Below are 22,181 nucleotides of genomic sequence, written 5' to 3' on the forward strand. Positions count from 1 at the left end.
CCATCTTTTTGCATCTAGCCCCCTGCAAGATTTGTACCCTGATCCCGCGGTCCCTGCAGTTTCTGAAGAAGCCCCTGCGTTTTCCTGAAGTTCAACCCGCGGTACCGCTGTCCAGTCAGCACCCCTGGCCCGCCAGTCAGCCACTGTGGCTAGCCTCCTCTCGGTGAGAAAAGCCCCAGACCCCTTTTCCTGTTTTACTAAAATTTCCAGAAAATGTGTGTATCTCGTATAAATCATATCTTTTGAACCGTAACTCGAAATGCAAAGTATTTTATATGAAAGTTGATCAGAAAAATGTGTTGAACATGAATATGCCATCCATATGCCTGTTTGCATCTCGCATCATGTCGTGACGTGGTAGTTATGCATGTTCACCTAACATATATGCGGAGTATTTCGGATATCCGCCTAAGGTTTTCCCCGCTCCGTTTAACTTTGAAGTAGCTCACCCCTGCCATGTTGTGCCATGCTATTCAACCTTTAACCTTGCCGGTAGAAATGCAACTTCAACCTAATTTGTTTGTCCGGGGTTTCCGACTCCGCTTAAATTGGATAAGTTGCATCGCCGCATCATGTTTGCCATGCCATGCATATCATATCATGATCATGCCGATTCTTTTGCCGTAGTAGTAAGATGTGCATCCGTTGATTGTCGTAGCGATTTGCTTCTTCCCGGATAGGATCGCGAAGTGGTGTGGTGAGATACGACAAGTTCTCCGGATGTCCCTCGGCAAGCTTCAACAGGCAAGCATTTCCCTTATACTCCTGCCCCTGCAGAAGTCGCTTACCTATTTTATTTTGCCTTCTCCCTCATGCTATCCTTAAGTTGCGTTCTTGTCACGTGTCCCTTCCACTTGTTACCTCAAGCAGCCTATATTGCCTCCACCAACCACCTATGGCTATTGTTTGGTATCGGGTCTGCCTTGCGAGTCGTAGTGCATGCTAGTGCTGTTATATCTCGTTACCGTTATCGCTATCTTATCGGTTGTCTGTTGGGAATCATGACACATGCTACGTGGTTATATCTGTTGAGAGAATCATGGTTACTTGTTAATAATTGTTAAGCGGAGGCATCGGTGGGTCAGCTGATCGTTTTGTGACGGCTCACTTGTGTTTCCTAAATATCTTAGGACCCCGAGTTCTTGTTATCTGTTCCGAGACTGAGCGCTCTAACCACACGTGGGTATGCTTACGGTCTCCCTCGACCACTGCCGGAATCTACAGCTTTGTCCAGTGGCCACAACTAGTTTCGTAATGTTTTACCATTTGTTGTTTGCGTGCATGCCAGCTTGTTACTTATTTATTTTGGGAAGCCCCTGGGTGCCTTGTATCCCTTGTTTCTGGTATGCACGTATAGGTCGTGGAGCCTCTGCGAAGTGGTTTATCGCCCCAGTGTGTGTTTAAACCACCTAGCACGTTGACACACATAGCTAAGTCCGCTTCGGAGATACGGCCGGACTTCGATACGGGTTCAACTTGGTTAGGTGGCTTCCTGGACATTGTTGTCGTGAAGGAGAGTGCGAGTCGTTATATCCACCTGTCGCAAGTGGGTTGATCGTGCGTGTGGGCACATTTGGGCACCCCTGCAGGGTAAAATCTTATCGATAAGCCGCGTCCGCGGTTATGGACGACTTGGAGCTGTATGACTCGACCATAGACAACTTACACCTGTTGTTTATTCATAATAACTTGTGTAGTAAGTTAGCACAACTCTAATAATAAATGGTTAAAACTTGACAACCGTGTGGGTGCCTTTGTAAGTATTTCTTGGCGAAGGGAGAACACATCGGCTGAGTTATGTTTGCAGAGTATAGAACTGTTAGTTACGCTCTCTCACCTTCTCTGATAGACGACTGTTGTAGAGTGTCTCTATAGGTTTTTAGTGCTTGCGCGCTGCCGCTTAACCCCACCATATTGCCTATGACGTTCCTCTTGCGTCCTCTAAGTCCCCTGCGTGCCTCAAGTACAAAGGACGACTGGTTGACGAATGCTTATACGTCTTGAAGTCTTGTTAAGTACGAACCCGTACTTATTGCTGCTTCTACGGGATATAAACGGGCAGGTATGAAGATATGTTCGATGAAGACGACGCTAGCAAGGTTACCCTTCCGGCTTGGCCTGGGCAGGGTTATGGACGCTACTGGTTATCTTCAGGACTCTTAGTCCAAATTTGTATCTTGTCCGTACTCGGACGTATTCGATCTTCTGTATGATTTGGATCTTTGTATGTATCTATTTGTATCTTGACTCGTTGGAGTCGTTGTTGTAATATATATGTTTCTTGTGGGCTCTATTGTAATCCTGTTGTAATGTTACCGCTCGTGATTGATTCCACCCGCATCGCGTGCATGCTTCGGCGTGTACGAGGCGCTTGGTGGTGCGTCTCCTAGAATCGATATCGTGCGGATTTCGGCGGATTCGCTGGGATCCTCATGGTACCGGTTTTGGGGCGTCACAAGTTGGTATCAGAGCCTCAGGTTGACGATACCCCACTAGTCCAGCCTTTAGGATAACCTTGCCAATGGTCGTTGAGTTTAGAGTGTCAAAATTATTTGCTAAAATTCGTTGGATAGTTCTGATTAGCTCTGATTTTTCTCCTTACCTCTATTCTTTCTCTTCTTACCTTTGCGAGTTTTGAGTCTTCTCTCTTATCCGAGTTCTCTGAGTCTTATGTTCCGACGCGGGTTGGACGATCTTTGCCTTAATCCTATTAGGTCCGATCTTCCGAGGTCCCGACGAAAGCGCATCATCAACAGCGGAACGACGACTTCTTGTTAGTGGTGTCGCCGATCTACGTGGAGCAAGAATTCTTGTTAGTGGTGTCGAGAAGGTCAACACCTCGACAGAAGAAGGTTCCACGCCATGGTCGGGTGTTTGTCAACATGGTACAAGAAGATCCGATAGTTTAACCAACTCCCCCTTGGGTTGACGTGGAATCTCGGGGCGAGATTCCTTGTTAGTGGTGTCGATTGTAGCGACCCGGGAAAATACTCCTATTAGATTTTTGTTTGTTCTTTTCTTTTATGCATCCTCATGGCATATGCATCATCTCATTCATGTTTTAACAACATAAAACTATTTTATAAACCCTAAATATTTTGTTTTTCCCTCTCATATGGTTTTTTATAATAAACCTCCCCTTTTCTATTCTTTAACAAAACCCTAAAATAATAAGATTTATATTTTATTATAAACCTTTGGATCTTATTTTTATCTTATCTCCAACCTGTATTCAAATTCAAACTCTTGTTGTTGTGGTTCAAATCTGTCTACTAAAACAGATTTCAAAAAAATAAAATAAAGGAGAAAAGTTTTTAAAAGAAAAATCAAACCCTAACTCCTCTAACAGGCCGCAGCCCCCCTCTGGCCTTTTCCTTTTCCACGGCGGCCCGTCTCCTTCTCCCCTCTTCCGGCCCAGCCCAACAGAACCGGCCCGTACCTTTTCGCTCTTCTTTTCGACGACGTTGTCGTCTTCTTCGTCCCAGCACGCACATGGCGTGAGGAGGCAGTGGTCCTCCTCACCAACCACCGCGGCGCGCTCCACCTGCTCCCCCTCCCCTTTTAACCCCTCTCGAGACCGAAAACCCTAACCCTACCTTCTTCCTCCCTCGCGCCGCCATCTCTCCTGCTTCCCTTCTTTTTCTCTGTGAAGCCCGAGCACCACCGTCGGCCTCGCCATGGCACCGCCGCTCCGGGCACCCCCCTCCCTGTCCGAGCACACCATCAGGTCCGCCTCGCTCTCCTCGTTAACCTGGTGGAAGGAATCGAGCCCGGGTGCTCTCAGATGCCGCCAAAATCGCCGATTCCCCGCTCCGTCTGCCGAACTCCGGCGATGATTCCGGCCGACCTCGACCTCCTCCGGCGCCGGTGACCACACGTCGAGCTCCCAGGTAACCAGGCGCATCACCTGGACACCGTCGTTGGCCCCTTTGCTTCCTGTTTTCTACTCCTCACCTTGTACCGACGCCGCTCGCCCGCAGATGTCCGACGACGGCCGCCTTCCGACGACCTCCCCCTGGCGGCGCCGCCCCCACCAGGTCCGCGTCGACGAAGCGCGTCGAGCGCCACAAGCCTCGCGTCCTAGGATGCCTCCTTCCGCCCACGCTCGTCCGTGCCATGTCGCGGTGACCGCGTCTGGAACGCGCGCGGCGTCTCCGTGTCAAACACCTTCAGTGCAAGCGCACATGGTCGCCAGCGTGGCCGCCATGTCATCGCCTGGGCCCCACCAGTCAGCCACTCCGGCTAGGTTCTGCCCGGTGAGAAAAACACCTCAGATCCAGATCCCGTCTTTTTGCATCTAGCCCCCTGCAAGATTTGTACCCTGATCCCGCGGTCCCTGCAGTTTCTGAAGAAGCCCCTGCGTTTTCCTGAAGTTCAACCCGCGGTACCGCTGTCCAGTCAGCACCCCTGGCCCGCCAGTCAGCCACCGTGGCTAGCCTCCTCTCGGTGAGAAAAGGCCCTGGGCTTTGATTTCGTCCAATTCCGAGAATATTTCCTTACTAGGATTTCTGAAACCAAAAACAGCAGAAAACAGCAACTGGCTCTTCGGCATCTCGTTAATAGGTTAGTGCCGGAAAATGCATAATAATGACATATAATGTGTATAAAACATGTGAGTATCATCATAAAAGTAGCATGGAACATAAGAAATTATAGATACGTTTGAGACGTATCACGAGGCTACACTCATTGGTCCACACACATCGGTATGTATGATTTCCAATAAGTCTGTAGCTCGCTCCATAATACCAGAGAATGGAGTCTTAGTCATTTTTCCCATTAGACATGCTTCGCATCTATCAAGTGACTCAAAGTCAAGTGATTCAAGTAATCCATCGGTATGGAGTTTCTTCATGCGTTTCACTCTAATATGACCAAGACGACAGTGCCACATATAAGTAGAATTATCATTTAATTTAATTCGCTTAGCATCAATGTTATGTATATGTGTATCACTACTATCGAGATCTAACAGAAATAAGCCATTCTTTTCAGGTGCTCGACCATAAAATATATTATTCATAAAAATAGAACAACCATTATTCTCAGACTTGAATGAATAACCGTCTTGCATTAAACAAGATCCAGATATAATGTTCATGCTCAACGCGGGTACAAAATAACAATTATTTAGGCTTAAAACTAATCCCGAAGGTAGATGTAGAGGAAGTGTGCCGACAGCGATCACATCGACTTTGGATCCATTTCCAACGCGCATCGTCACTTAATCCTTTAGTAGTCTTCGTTTATTCTTTAGTTCCTGTTTCGAGTTACAAATATGAGCAACCGAACCAGTATCAAATACCCAGGTACTAGTACGAGAACCAGTAAGATAAACATCTATAACATGTATATCAGATATACCTTCTTTCTTCTTCTTGACAAGGCCGCTCTTCAGATCCGCCAAATACTTGGAGCAATTACGCTTCCGGTGTCCCTTCTCCTTGCGATATGCTTTTCAGCATCAGGTTTAGGGCCAGTCTTAGGTTTCATAGGAGGCGTGGCAGCTTTCTTGCCACCCTTCTTGAATTTGCCTTTAGACTTGCCCTGTTTCTTGAAACTGGTGGTCTTGTTGACCATCAACACTTGGTGCTCTTTCTTGATCTCAATCTCAGCAGCTTTAAGCATGGAGAAGAGTTCAGGTAACTCTTTGTTCATGTTCTGCATATTGTAGTTCATCACAAAGTTCTTGTAACTAGGTGGCAGTGATTGAAGGATACGATTAATCCCCAGTCTGTTAGGAATAACTATTTCCAAGTCACTGAGTTTCTTCGCATGCCCGGTCATAACGAGCATGTGCTCACTAACGGAGCTACTTTCTTCCATCATGCAACTGAAGAAGTGTTTCGATGCTTCATAGCATTCCACGGCCGCATGAGTTTCAAAAATAGTCTTCAACTCTTTTATCAACTCATGTGGATCGTGGTGCTCAAAACATTTTTGAAGATCGACTTCCAGACTGCATAGGATGGCACACTGAACTTGAGAGTACCGAGTTTTCCGAGTTGCGTAAACATTCTTTACTTCATCGGTTTCAGTTTCTGCAGGAGGGTCACCTAGCGGTGCATCAAGCACATATTGCAGATTTCCGCCAGCAAGGAAAATCCTCACATGATGGAACCAGTCGGTGAAGTTGCTACCGTTGCTCTTAAGCTTTTCTTTCTCTAGGAACTGGTTAAAATTGATTGGGGACGCCATATCTACAACATATATTTGCAATAGTTTAGACTAAGTTTATGACAAATTGAGTTCAAATTTTAATTCAACATAATTAAAAATCTAGGTGAACTCCCACTCAAAACAATATCCCTCGCATTGTCTTAGTGATCACACGAACCAAATCCACCATACCTAAGTCCGATCATCACGAGACAAGGTGTAATTTCAATGGCGAACACTCAAAGTGTTCATCATATCAATCATATGATTCATGCTCTACCTTTCGGTATCACGTGTTCCGAGACCATGTCTGTACATGCTAGGCTCGTCAAGGCCACCTTAGTATCCGCATGTGCAAAACTGGCTTGCACCCGTTGTATGCACTTGTTGATTCTATCACACCCGATCATCACGAGATGCTTCGAAACGACAAGTCTTGGCAACGGTGCTACTAAGGATGAACACTTTATTATCTTGATATTTCAGTGAGAGGGATCATCTTATAATGCTACCGTCGCGATCTAAGCAAAATAAGATGCATAAAAGGATTAACATCACATGCAGTTCATATGTGATATGATATGGCCCTTTTGTCTTTGCGCCTTTGATCTCATTGATACGTCCAATTTGCATCACTATTTTATATCATAATTTGCTGTTATTCATTGATATATTTCATATTGGGACACAATACTTATGTTATTTCATCTATTTTGCATGTTTCATCATTATTGGAGGATCAAGCACCGGAGCCAGGATTCTGCTGGAAAAAGCACCATCAGAACGCAATATTTCGGAAGATCAACTGTGGGAGGAAATTATACCAAAAATCCTATTTTTCAAGATAACGGAGGAAGCCAGAAGGAGGGACCAGGAGGACCCAGGGTGGGCCCACACCCTAGGGCGGCGCGGCCCATGCCCTGGCCGCGCCGCCATGTGGTCTGGGGGGCCCATGACCCCTTTCGCCTCCTTTTCTTCGCGAAACCCTTCGTCCCGAAGACAAAAAGCCACAGAGGGTACCTCACGAAGAGTTACAGCCGCCTCTGCGGGGCGGAGAACACCAGAGAGAAAAGAGCTCTCCGGCGGGCAGGAATCCGCCGGGGAAATTCCCTCTGGGAGGGGGAAATCGACGCCATCGTCACCGTCATCGAGCTGGACATCATCGCCATCACCATCATCATCATCTCCACCATCATCACCGCCATCTCCTCCGCAGCACCTCGTCACCGCCGTAGCAATTTGGGTTTGATCTTGATTGTTTGATAGGGGAAACTCTCCCGGTATCGATTTCTACTTGTTGTTGATGCTATTGAGTGAAACCATTGAACCAAGTTTATGTTCAGATTGTTGTTCATCATCATATCACCTCTGATCATGTTCCATATGATGTCTCGTGAGTAGTTCGTTTAGTTCTTGAGGACATGGGTGAAGTCTAAATGTTAGTAGTGAACTATGGATGAGTAATATTCAATGGTGTGATATTTAAGTTGTGGTGTTATTCTTCTAGTGGTGTCATGTGAACGTCGACTACATGACACTTCACCATTTATGGGCCTAGGGGAATGCATCTTGTATTCGTTTGCTAATTGCGGGGTTGCCGGAGTGACAGAAACCTGAACCCCCGTTGGTATATCGATGCAGGAGGGATCGCAGGATCTCAGAGTTTAAGGCTGTGGTTAGATTTATTCTTAATTACTTTCTTGTAGTTGCGGATGCTTGCAAGGGGTATAATCACAAGTATGTATTAGTCCTAGGAAGGGCGGTACATTAGCATAGGTTCACCCACACAACACTTATCATAACAATGAAGATTATTTAGCCATATGTAGCGAAAGCACTAGACTAAAATCCCGTGTGTCCTCGAGAACGTTTGGTCATTATAAGTAAACAAACCGGCTTGTCCTTTGTGCTAAAAAGGATTGGGCCACTCGCTGCAATTTTTACTCTCGCACTTTACTTACTCGTACTTTATTCAACTGTTACATCAAAGCCCCCTGAATACTTGTCTGTGAGCATTTACAGTGAATCCTTCATCGAAACTGCTTGTCAACACCTTCTGCTCCTCGTTGGGATCGACATTCTTACTTATCGAAGATACTACGATACACCCCCTATACTTGTGGGTCATCAAGACTATTTTAAAGCGCCGTTGCCGGGAGCTAAGCGCTATTGGTAAGTGGAATTGGTAAGAAAAACCTTTCTTGTTGTGCTGATTTTATTTACACTTTTGCTGCTATAAGTCATTATGGAGAGATCTTCTCTTCAATTTTTATTTGGGAAATCTACTACTACTGCAACGGTAGTGGATGAGGCGCCAGGTGAGGAAGTGATACCATATAAAATACCTACGAAAATAATTGAACGTGTTATGGATAACCGCTATGAAGGGGATGGAACTGTCCATCCCGGTGATCATTTACTGTTTTTGCATGAATTATGCGGGTTATTCAAATGTGCAGGTATTGCTATGGATGAAGTGAGGAAGAAACTATTCTCTTTATCGCTGTGTGGTACGGCGGCGCATTGGTATAAATTACTGGATAATGGGGATTCTCTTGAATGGAATGATATTGTGCCCCGGTTTTATTCTAAGTTCTATCCTCCAAGTGAAATTCACAAGGATCGGAATCGCATATATAATTTTTGGCCTCATGATGGAGAGAGTATTGCCCAAGCTTGGGGGAGATTGAAGTCTTTAATGCTCAAATGCCCCATTCATGAGCTTCCTGGTAATGTTATTATTGATAATTTCTATGCAAGACTTTCTTTTCAAGACAAGACCTTGCTGGATACTTCTTGTTCTGGATCATTTACACGCAACAAAGAAGATTTTAAAAGGGACCTTCTTGATCGGATCCAAGAAAATACTGAAGGATGGGAGAACGACAAGGATAGAGAATCAGGTATAATTTATGATTATAAATGCATTGAAGCTTTTATGGATACTGATAAATTTCGTGATATGAGTGCTACATATGGTCTTGATTCTCAAGTTGCTGCAAATCTTTATAAAGCTTTTGCCTCTCATTATGAATTGCCAAAGAAGAATTTTGATAAGTATCATGAACCTTATAAAGATAAAATTGATTCGTCTATTAATAAATGTGTTGTAGTTGAAACTGCTGATCATATTATTCCTGAAGCTTATATTGAAAAAACTCCTTTCCCTGATAAAATGAAGGAGTACTCTGTTATAAATAGTGTGGTTCATAAAAGTGAAAAGAAACCTGTAGAACCTGAAGAACAAATAAAAGTTGAACCTGCTGTTGCAATAATTAAAGATCTTGTGACTGAAAATGTGGAGGATGGTCATATTATTTTCTGTGAAGATGCTTCTAATATTGTTTCACATCCTAATAAACCCAAACAAGCTAGTGTTCCTATGCTATCTGTTAGAATTGGTGATCATTGCTATTATGGATTATGTGATATTGGTGCAAGTGTTAGTGCTATTCCGTATGAGCTTTACACGGAGATTATGCACGAAATTGATTCTTGTGAACTTGAAGATATTGATGTGGTTATTCAGCTAGCTAATAGAGAAACTATTTCTCCAATCGGTATTGTTCGAGATGTGGAAGTTTTATGCGGTAAGATTAAATATCCTGCTGACTTTTTGGTACTTGGTTCTGCTGCTAGCGATTATTGTCCTATTATTTTTGGTAGACCTTTTCTAAATACTTGTGGAGCTATTATAGATTGCAAGAAAGAGAAAATTTTGACTAAATTTGCTGGTGAATCTTATGAGTTTAACTTCTCTAAATTTACTAAAACTCCTTATAAAGCTGACTTGCCTAGTAATGATCTTAAAATGGAGCAATGTGCATCTATTGTTCTTGTTCCTAATAATCCTTTGCAGCAACATTTGGAGGATAGCGAGAGTGAAGTTTTTAGGAAAGAAAGAGATGAGCTTGAGGAAATTTTTCTTCGCCAACCTATTCTCAAGCATGATTTACCGGTGGAAGATCTGGGTACAACACCGCCACCAAAGGAAGATCCTATTTTTGATTTAAAGCCTTTGCCTGATAACCTTAAATATGCTCATATTGATGATAAGAAAATATATCCTATTATTATTAGTTCTAAGCTTTCAGAGATTGAGGAAGAAAGGTTATTGGAAATATTGAAGAAGCACCGAGGAGCTATTGGCTACACTCTTGATGATTTGAAGGGGATTTCTCCTTCTATTTGCCAACATGCTATTAATATGGAAGATGATGCAAAGCCTGTTGTTGAACATCAGCGTCGTCTAATTCCGAAGATGAAGGAAGTGGTAAGGAATGAGGTATTAAGACTTCTTGAAGCTGGTATTATATATCCTATTGCTGATAGTAGATGGGTTAGTCCTGTGCATTGCGTTCCCAAGAAAGGAGGAATGATTTGTTGTGCCTAATGATAATGATGAGCTCATCCCTCAAAGAGTAGTTGTAGGGTATAGAATGTGCATTGATTTTCGAAAAGTTAATAAAGTTACTAAGAAAGATCATTACCCTTTACCATTTATTGATCAAATGTTAGAAAGATTGTCTAAAAATACTCATTTTTGTTTTCTTGATGGTTATTCCGGGTTTTCACAAATTGCTGTTAAAGCTAAAGATCAAGAGAAAACCACTTTTACTTGTCCCTATGGAACTTATGCTTATAGACGCATGCCTTTTGGTTTATGTAATGCTCCTGCTACTTTTCAAAGATGCATGTCTGCTATTTTTCATGGTTTTTGTGAAAGTATTGTAGAGGTATTCATGGATGATTTTTCCGTTTATGGGGATTCTTTTGATAGCTGCTTGCGAAACCTTGATAAAGTTTTGCAGAGATGTGAAGAAACTAACCTTGTTCTTAATTGGGAGAAATGCCACTTTATGGTTAATGAAGGAATTGTATTGGGACATAAAATTTCTGAGAGAGGTATTGAAGTTGATAGAGCTAAAGTTGAAGCAATTGAGAAGATGCCCTATCAGGGATGTTAAAGGTATTCGTAGTGTTCTTGGTCATCTTTGGGTTTTATAGGAGATTTATTAAAGATTTCTCCAAGATTTCAAAGCCTCTTACTAATCTTCTTCAAAAAGACGTACCTTTTGTTTTTGATGATGATTGTAAGGAAGCTTTTGAAACTCTTAAGAAAGCCTTAACAACTGCTCCTATAGTTGAACCTCCTGATTGGAATTTACCATTTGAAATTATGTGTGATGCTAGTGATTTTGCTGTAGGTGCTGTTCTTGGACAGCGAGTAGATAAAAAGCTGAATGTTATTCATTATGCTAGTAAAACTCTTGATGCTGCTCAAAGAAATTATGCTACAACTGAAAAAGAATTATTAGCTGTAGTCTTTGCTTGCGATAAATTTAGACCTTATATTGTTGATTCAAAAGTTACTATTCATCTTGATCATCTGCAATTAGATACCTTATGACAAAGAAAGATGCTAAGCCGAGGCTTATTAGATGGGTACTTCTTTTGCAAGAATTTGATTTACATATTGTAGATAGGAAAGGTGCTGATAATCCTGTTGCTGATAATTTGTCTAGATTGGAAAATATTGCTTATGATCCTGTTCCTGTTAATGATATTTTTCCAAATGAACAATTGGCTGTAATAAAGGTGAGCTCACGAGACAGTCCTTGGTATGCTGATTATGCTAACTTTATTGTTTCCAAGTACTTGCCTCCAACCTTTTCAGCTCAGCAAAGGAGGAAGTTCTTTTATGACTTGAGGCATTATTTCTGGGATGACCCACACTTATATAAAGAAGGAGTGGATGGTATTATGCGAAGATGTGTTCCCGAATATGAACAACAGGAGATATTGAGTAAATGTCATGGTAGTGCTTATGGAGGACATCACGCCGGAGAAAGAACCGCGCAAAAGGTTCTACAATCAGGTTTTTATTGGCCAACTCTCTTCAAAGATGCGAGGAAGTTTATTTTATCTTGTGATGAATGCCAAAGGGTTGGTAATATCTCCAGACGTAATGAAATGCCAATGAATTATACTCTTGTTATTGAACCGTTTGATTGTTGGGGATTTGACTTCATGGGACCTTTTCCCTCTTCAGAAGGTAACACTCATATACTTGTTGCTGTTGATTATGTTACTAATTGGGTGGAAGCTATACCTACAAAAAGTGCTGATGGTGAGACCTCTTTAAGAATGCTTTTAGATATTATTTTTCCTAGATTTGGAGTACCTAGATATATTATGACTGATGGAGGTTCTCATTTTATTCATGGAGGTTTTAGAAAAACTCTTGCTAGGTATGGTATTAATCATAGAATTGCTTCCGCTTATCATCCTCAAACTAGTGGTCAAGTAGAATTATCGAATAGAGAAATTAAATCTATTTTGGGAAAGACTGTTAATAAAACTAGAAAGAATTGGGCTAGTAAATTGAAGGATGCACTTTGGGCTTATAGAACTGCTTATAAAAATCCCATGGGAATGTCACCTTATAAAATGGTTTATGGGAAAGCTTGTCATTTACCTTTAGAACTAGAGCACAAAGCTTATTGGGCTGTTAGAGAATTAAATAAAGATCCTAAACTTGCCGGTGATAAGAGGTTGTTGCAATTGAGTTCTCTAGATGAATGGAGAAGTGAAGCTTATGAAAATGCTAAACTCTTTAAGGAGAAAGTTAAAAAATGGCATGATAGGAGGATTATCAAAAGAGAATTTAATATTGGGGATAAAGTCCTATTGTATCGGTCTCGTCTCAGATTCTTTGCAGGGAAATTACTCTCGAAATGGGAAGGACCATATGTTTTCGAGGAGGTGTATCGTTCAGGAGCAATCAAAATTAGCTCTCTCCAAGGCAATGCCACGCAAGTGGTGAATGGACAAAGACTCAAGCATTATATATCAGGTGATTCTTATAATGTTGATGTTGATATTATTCAAGTGGAAACACCGGAAGCTTTCATTAAAGGGCAAATTGACAGTCCGCCAGAACTCGACTTTGAATAGGTAACAGTACTGGTAAAGAAAAGTACGCAATTTACTTTCCGAACAATATTTTTGCTGTTTTTGGAAAATATGAAAAATTACGAGTTCGAAACGGAGTGGAAAGGACGCACGAGGGGACGCCACCATAGGCCGGCGCGGCCAAGCCTGGGCCCGCGCCGACCTATGGTTTGGCCGCCTCGTCGCCCCTTTCCGACTCTAGTTCGATCTGGTACTTTCCGTTTGTCGAGAAAAGTTTTGCTATATAATCCCCCGGACCCCTGGAGGTCCGTATATCGTTTTCTCGACGTGTTTTGTTTCGAGTTGTTTCTGCCAGGATTTGCTTCGGATCTAGAGCCATCATGTCTTCGTCGGAAACTCCGAAGGACAGATCCAGCAAGGATGTTGGCAACTTGTACATGGAGGAGCCGAGGATGCACCCCAAGGAGTTGCTGCTCGTTGAGGGAGAACTGCAGGTCAAGGATGTCCAGGGTCCTAAAGGAGAAGGAAGCTTGGAAGACAGGATGGAGAAGCTAGAACAGGAGGTTTTCAAATACAAGAAGATGGCTGAGCGGGAGGTGGATATCTTCCACAGGATTGTGTCCGAACTCATTGCTGAACATGAGAAGGAAACTGGGAAGCTTTGGAGCGACATCCTTTCACTTCACGACACCACCAACAAGCTCCAAGCACAACTCTATGATTTTCAGAATCAGAACTGTGAGTATGAAAACAGGTTTAAATACATAAGCCGTGCTGCTAGTTTCAGGATCCCCGAGACCAAGATGTCATTTCTTGATGGAGAGCCTCTTCCTTGGAAGTTTGATGACGGGAATTCATCACCACCATCTCCGCAGGAGTAATTCATCATCGGTATTGGCATCCCCTTGGTTTGTTCCAAGCTTGGGGGAGTGCCGCGGTATCACATCATCACTACCTTTTACTTTTATTGTCAAGTAGTGTCATATCATGAGTAGGGAAGTTATCATATAAGATGGGTTGCAGTTTGGAAGTATCTCTCCTTTAGTTGATTATCTATGTATCCCTTGGTGTGAGTTATCGTTATGGAATATTAATGAGAAGTTTTATCATTTACATATTGCACATCTTATTCTAGTTTGCAATCTCTATTGTATGATTTACCTTGTTGTTAGTATTGGTATCACTTTGGGAGCATTGAATAAATCTATTTGGTTTTGGCAAACTTAGCATTGGTCAATAGCAACAACACTTTGAGGTTTAGTTAGAAAAGAGAAATACATATAGATGTTTCATTGTCTTTCTTTCTTGTTAGCTCATAGCTTATTATTCTGAAGTTAATATTGTTTGTGCTTACAAGGAAGATGCATGACTGTTTCTATCATATGTATATTTGTTTGTTTCCCTCGACTCTTATGCTTGCTAATTAACCTTGCTAGACAAAGACCTGTACTGAGAGGGAATACTTCTCGTGCATCCAAACCTTAACCCAAACCTATGTCATTTGTGTCCACCATACCTACCTACTGCATGGTATTTTCTGCCATTCCAAGTAAATACTTCATGTCCTACCTTTAAATAATTCAAAACTTAGTATCTCTTATTTGTGTCAATGTTTCATAGCTCATGAGGAAGTATGTGGTGTTTTATCTTTCAATCTTGTTGGGCAACTTTCACCAATGGACTAGTGGCTTCATCTGCTTACCCAATAATTTTGCAAAAAGAGCTGGCAATGGGATTCCCAGTCCCAAATTAATTAAACTAAATAGACACTCCTCCATGTTATGTGATTGATGGACGGCACCCAAAGGATTCGGTTAGCCATGGCTTGTGTAAGCAAAGGTTGGGGGGATTGTCATCATCATCATAAAGCTAAAATAAAAAGGCACTCCTTCATGGTATGAGATTGTTGGCAGGCACCCGAGGATTCGGTTAGCCATGGTTTGTGAAAGAAAAGGTTGGAAGGAGTGCCACACAAAATGAAAATAATATGGGAGCCGCTCTTTGGAGGTTGTTTGGCAAGGGGGTTAGAGTACCCGCTACCAGTCATTGACAACAACAAACACCTCTCAAAATGTTACTTTTATTCTCTTTATATGATTGCAAAACTAAAAAAGCTCTAGCACATGATTTAATCACTGCTTCCCTCTGCGAAGGGCCTGTCTTTTACTTTATGTTGAGTCAGTAAACCTATTTCCCTCCATCTTGAGCAAGCATTTGAGTTGTTGTGATCAAACCATTATATTGTGATTCACTTCATCATGTTTTTATTCTTCCTTGTTTAGTACAAGTTTTATCTGAATGAATATAGCTTTGCAAGTTATCAATGATCATGAGGAGGTTATTATGATTGAGTATGCAAGTTGTGCCATAATGGTTTATATGGCACCCGAGGATTATAATGGTTTATAATGGTTTATATGGCACAACTTGCATACTCAATCATAATAACCTCCTCATGATCATTGATAACTTGCAAAGCTATATTCATTCAGGTAAAACTTGTACTAAACAAGGAAGAATAAAAGACATGATGAAGCAAATCACAATATAATGGTTTGATCACAACAACTCAAATGCTTGCTTAAGATGGAGGGAAATAGGTTTACTGACTCAACATAAAGTAAAAGACAGGCCCTTCGCAGAGGGAAGCAGGGATTAAATCATGTGCTAGAGCTTTTTCAGTTCTGAAATCATATAAAGAGAATGAAAGTAACATTTTGAGAGGTGTTTGATGTTGTCAACGACTGGTAGCGGGTACTCTAACCCCCTTGCCAGACAAACCTTCAAAGAGTGGCTCCCATTTTATTTTTATTTTTGTGTGGCACTCCTTCCAACCTTTCTTTCACAAACCTTGGCTAACCGAATCCTCGGGTGCCTGCCAACAATCTCATACCATGAAGGAGTGCCTTTTTATTTTAGTTTTATTATGATGACACTCCCCCCAACCTTTGCTTACACAAGCCATGGCTAACCGAATCCTTCGGGTGCCGTCCATCAATCACATACCATGGAGGAGTGTCTATTTAGGTTAATTAATTTGGGACTAGGAATCCCATTGCCAGCTCTTTTTGCAAAATTATTGGATAAGCGGATGAAGCCACTAGTCCATTGGTGAAAGTTGCCGAACAAGATTGAAAGATAAAACACCACATACTTCCTCATGAGCTATAAAACATTGACACAAATAAGAGATAGTAAATTTTGAATTGTTTAAAGGTAGCACACGAAGTATTTACTTGGAATGGCAGGAAATACCATGTAGTAGGTAGTTATGGTGGACACAAATGGCATAGGTTTGGGTTAAGGTTTGGATGCACGAGAGGTATTCCCTCTCGGTACAGGTCTTTGGCTAGCAAGGTTAATTAACAAGCATAAGAGTCGAGGGAAACAAACAAATATACATGTGATAGAAACAATCATGCAGCTTCCTTGTAAGCACAAACAATTTTAACTTCAGAATAATAAGCTATGAGCTAACAAGAAAGGAAGACAATGAAACAACTACATGTATTTCTCTTTTCTACTTAAACCTCAAAGTGTTGTTGCTATTGACCAATGCTAAGTTTGCCAAAACCAAATAGATTTATTCAATGCTCCCAAAGTGATACCAATACTAATAACAAGATCAATCATATAATAAGGATTGCAAACTAAAATAAGATGTGCAATATGTAAATGATAAGACTTCTCATTAATATTCCATAACGATAACTCACACCAAGGGATACATAGACAACCAACTAAAGGAGAGATACTTCCACACTGCAACCTATCTTATATGATAACTTCCCTACTCATGATATGACACTACTTGACAGTAAAAAGTAAAAGGTAGTGATGATGTGATACCGCGGCACTCCCCCAAGCTTGGAACAAACCAAGGGGATGCCAATACCGATGATGAATTACTCCTTCGGCGATGGTGGTGATGAATTCTTGACAAGCTTCTCAACAAACTCCTGAAGCTCATCAATCTTGTACATGAGGTTGCGGATCATCTCCGAATTGTGCTCGACGCGGTTAGGAAGTATGTCCGACGGCGAGCCCCAACTCTTGGAGTTATTTCCCCACTCTTCACCCTCAGGCTTCATCCTTCCTGCAGTGTTAGAACGATCTATATCCCAATTGCTAGGCAATGCTGCCTTGGGAGTCCTTTCAATTTGACTATTGAAAATTAGATTGCGGAAGGGATGGTGAGTGCCTGAAGAAGATGTCTTTGGAGCTAGGTAATGACGTGGAACCCTTCCTCCGGTGCGAATTCTTGCGCTCTTGTTTGCACTAAAAGGGTTATCCACCACCTCGATGCTTGCGATGGTGGCACGCGGGTATGCGCGCGAGTCTTCCTCCACCTTTTCTTCATCCTCTTCCTTGACGCTTTTGTCCACCTCTTTCCACTCGGGATCTTGAATATCTTCATCCGAAAGCTCCTTGCCCTTGTTCTTGGAGACCATGGTGCTTCTAGACTGAAAACAGATCCTGGCAGAAACAACTCGAAACAAAACACGTCGAGAAAACGATATACGGACCTCCAGGGGTCCGGGGGATTATATAGCAAGAATCTTTATGTCATAAGGAAAGTACCAGGTCGAACCAGAGTCGGAAAGAGGTGACGAGGCGGAAAGCTCATAGGGTGGCGCGGCCTGGCTGGGGCCCGCGCCGACCTATGGGGGCACGCCCTCGTGCGTCTCCTCCACTCTGTTTCGATCTCGTAATTTTTCATATTTTCCAAAAATACCAAAAACATTGTTCGGAAAGTAAATTGCGAACTTTTTATTACCAGTACTGTTACCTATTCAAAGTCGAGTTCTGGCGGACTGTCAATTTGTCCTTTGATGAAAGCCTCCGGTGTTTCCACTCGAATAACATCAACATCTACATTGTAAGAACCACCTGAGATATAATGCTTGAGTCTTTGTCCATTCACCACTTGTGTGGCATTGCCTTGGAGAGAGCTAATTTTTATTGCTCCTGAACGATACACCTCCTCAACAACATATGGTCCTTCCCATTTCGAGAGTAATTTCCCTGCAAAGAATCTGAGACGAGACCGATACAACAGGACTTTATCCCCAATATTAAATTCTCTTTTGATAATCCTTCTATCATGCCATTTTTTAACTTTCTCTTTAAAGAGTTTAGCATTTTCATAAGCTTCACTTCTCCATTCATCTAGAAAACTCAATTGCAGCAACCTCTTATTACCAGCTAGTTTAGGATCTTTATTTAATTCTCTAACAGCCCAATAAGCTTTGTGCTCTAGTTCTAAAGGTAAATGACAAGCTTTTCCATAAACCATTTTATAAGGTGACATTCCCATGGGATTTTTATAAGCAGTTCTATAAGCCCATAGTGCTTCCTTCAATTTACTAGCCCAATTCTTTCTAGTTTTATTAACAGTCTTTTGCAAGATAGATTTAATTTCTCTATTTGATAGTTCTACTTGCCCACTAGTTTGAGGATGATAAGCGGAAGCAATTCTATGATTAATGCCATATTTAGCAAGAGTTTTTCTAAAACCACCATGAATAAAATGAGAACCTCCATCAGTCATAATATATCTAGGAACTCCAAATCGAGGAAAAATAATATCTAAAAGCATTCTTAAAGAGGTCTCACCATCAGCACTTTTTTGTAGGTATGGCTTCCACCCATTTAGTAACATAATCAACAGCAACAAGTATATGAGTGTTACCTTCTGAAGAGGGAAAAGGTCCCATGAAGTCAAATCCCCAACAATCGAACGGTTCAATAACAAGAGTATAATTCATAGGCATTTCATTGCGTCTAGAGATATTACCAACCCTTTGGCATTCATCACAAGATAAAATAAACTTCCTTGCATCTTTGAAGAGAGTTGGCCAATAAAAACCTGATTGTAGCACCTTTTGCGCGGTTCTATCTCCGGCGTGATGTCCTCCATAAGCACTCCCATGACATTTACTCAATATCTCTTGATGTTCATATTCGGGAACACATCTTCGCAGAATACCATCCACTCCTTCTTTATATAAGTGTGGGTCATCCCAGAAATAATGCCTCAAGTCATAAAAGAATTTCCTCCTTTGCTGAGCTGAAAAGGTTGGAGGCAAGTACTTGGAAACAATAAAGTTAGCATAATCAGCATACCAAGGACTGTCTCGCGAGCTCACCTTTATTACAGCCAATTGTTCATTTGGAAAACTATCATTAACAGGAACAGGATCATAAGCAATATTTTCCAATCTAGACAAATTATCAGCAACAGGATTATCAGCACCTTTCCTATATACAATATGTAAATCAAATTCTTGCAACAGAAGTACCCATCTAAGAAGCCTTGGCTTAGCATCTTTCTTTTGCATAAGGTATCTGATTGCAGCATGATCAGTATGTATAGTGACTTTTGAATCAACAATATAAGATCTAAACTTATCACAAGCAAAGACTACAGCTAACAATTCTTTTTCAGTAGTAGCATAATTTCTTTGAGCAGCATCAAGGGTTTTACTAGCATAATGAATAACATTCAATTTTTTATTTACTCGCTGTCCAAGAACAGCGCCTACAGCAAAATCACTAGCATCACACATAATTTCAAATGGTAAGTTCCAATCAGGAGGTTCAACTATAGGAGCAGTTGTTAAGGCTTTCTTTAGAGTTTCAAAAGCTTCCTTACAATCATCATAAAAAACAAAAGGTACATCTTTTTGAAGAAGATTAGTAAGAGGCTTTGAAATCTTGGAGAAGTCTTTAATAAACCTCCTATAAAACCCAGCATGACCAAGAACACTACGAATACCTTTAACATCCCTATGATAGGGCATCTTCTCAATTGCTTCAACTTTAGCTCTATCAACTTCAATACCTCTCTCGGAAATTTTATGTCCCAATACAATTCCTTCATTAACCATAAAGTGGCATTTCTCCCAATTAAGAACAAGGTTAGTTTCTTCACATCTCTGCAAAACTTTATCAAGGTTCCGCAAGCAATTATCAAAAGAATTCCCATAGACAGAAAAATCATCCATGAATACCTCTACAATACTCTCGCAAAAGCCATGAAAAATAGCAGACATGCATCTTTGAAAAGTAGCAGGAGCATTACATAAACCAAAAGGCATACGTCTATAAGCATAAGTTCCATAGGGACAAGTGAAAGTGGTTTTCTCTTGATCCTTAGTTTTAACAGCAATTTGTGAAAACCCAGAATAACCATCAAGAAAGCAAAAATGAGTATTTTTAGATAACCTTTCTAACATTTGATCAATAAAAGGCAAAGGGTAATGATCTTTGTTAGTAACTTTATTAACTTTACGATAATCAATGCACATTCTATACCCTACAACTACTCTTTGAGGTATGAGCTCATCATTATCATTAGGCACAACAGTCATTCCTCCTTTCTTAGGAACACAATGCACAGGACTAACCCATCTACTATCAGCAATAGGATATATAATACCAGCTTCAAGAAGTCTTAATACCTCATTTCTTACCACATCCTTCCTCTTAGGAATTAGACGACACTGAGGTTCAACAACAGGCTTCGCATCATCTTCCATATTAATGGCGTGTTGGCAAATAGAGGGAGAAATCCCCTTCAAGTCATCCAGAGTGTAGCCAATAGCACCTCGGTGTTTCTTCAATATTTCCAATAACCTTTCTTCTTCAAACTCTGAAAGCTTAAAACTAATAATAACAGGATATATTTTCTTATCATCAATATGAGCATATTTAAGATTATCAGGTAATGGTTTTAAATCAAAGATAGGATCTTCCTTTGGTGGTGGTGTTGTACCCAGATCTTCTACCGGTAAATCATGCTTAAGAATAGGTTGACCAAGGAAAATTTCATCAAGCTCATTTCTTTCTTCCCTAAAAACTTCACTCTCACTATTCTCCAAATGTTGCTGCAAAGGATTATTAGGAGCAAGAGCAATAGATGCACACTGTTCAACTCTAAAATCGTTATTAGGCAAATCAGCTTTATAAGGAGTTTTGGTAAATTTAGAGAAGTTAAACTCATAAGATTCACCAGCAAATTTAGTCAAAATTTTCTCTTTCTTGCAATCTATAATAGCTCCACAAGTATTTAGAAAAGGTCTACCAAAAATGATAGGACAATATTTACTAGCAGCAGAACCAAGTACCAAAAAGTCAGCAGGATATTTAATCTTACCGCATAGAACTTCCACATCTCGAACAATACCAATTGGAGAGATTGTTTCTCTATTAGCCAGCCGAATAACCACATCAATATCTTCAAGTTCACAAGAACCAATTTCGTGCATAATCTCCGTGTAAAGCTCATAAGGAATAGCACTAATGCTTGCACCAATATCACATAAACCATAATAACAATGATCTCCAATTCTAACAGATAGCATATGAACACTAGCTTTCTTAGACTTATTAGGATGTGAAACAATATTAGAAGCATCTTCACAGAAAATAATATGACCATCCTCCACATTTTCAGTCACAAGATCTTTAACTATTGCAACAGCAGGTTCAACTTTTATTTGTTCTTCAGGTTCTATAGGTTTCTTTTCACTTTTATGAACCACACTATTTATAACAGAGTACTCCTTCATTTTAGCAGGGAAAGGAGTTTTTTCAATATAAGCTTCAGGAATAACATGATCAACAGTTTCAACTACAACACATTTATTTATAGACGAATCAATTTTATCTTCATACGGTTCATGATACTTATCAAAATTCTTCTTAGGCAATTCATAATGAGAGGCAAAAGCTTTATAAAGATTTGCAGCAACTTGAGAATCAAGACCATAAGTAGCACTCATATTACGAAATTTATCAGTATCCATAAAAGCTTCAATGCATTTATAATCATAATTTATACCTGATTCTCTATCTTTGTCGTTCTCCCATCCTTCAGTATTCTCCTGGATCCGATTAAGAAGGTCCCTTTTAAACTCTTCTTTGTTGCGCGTAAATGATCCAGAACAAGAAGTATCCAGCAAGGTCTTGTCTTCAAAAGAAAGTCTTGCATAGAAATTATCAATAATAACATTACCAGGAAGCTCATGAATGGGGCATTTGAGCATTAAAGACTTCAATATCCCCCACGCTTGGGCAATACTCTCTCCATCATGAGGCCAAAA

At 40.9% G+C, this 22,181-nt stretch overlaps 2 long non-coding RNA genes across 2 annotated transcripts; both read left to right on the top strand.

Moving 5' to 3' along the window:
* Positions 1-464: 464 nt before the first annotated feature.
* Positions 465-2,299, top strand: LOC127341858 (uncharacterized). Its single transcript, XR_011755147.1, has 2 exons — positions 465-744; positions 2,063-2,299. It is a non-coding gene; the product is annotated as an uncharacterized lncRNA (long non-coding RNA).
* Positions 2,300-3,808: 1,509 nt separating this feature from the next.
* On the top strand, positions 3,809-4,446 carry LOC139837548 (uncharacterized). The gene is made up of 3 exons (XR_011754053.1): positions 3,809-3,890; positions 3,981-4,256; positions 4,343-4,446. It is a non-coding gene; the product is annotated as an uncharacterized lncRNA (long non-coding RNA).
* Positions 4,447-22,181: the final 17,735 nt, after the last annotated feature.

Source organism: Lolium perenne, chromosome 3 (assembly GCF_019359855.2).
Source record: "Lolium perenne isolate Kyuss_39 chromosome 3, Kyuss_2.0, whole genome shotgun sequence".
Lineage (NCBI taxonomy): Eukaryota > Viridiplantae > Streptophyta > Magnoliopsida > Poales > Poaceae > Lolium > Lolium perenne.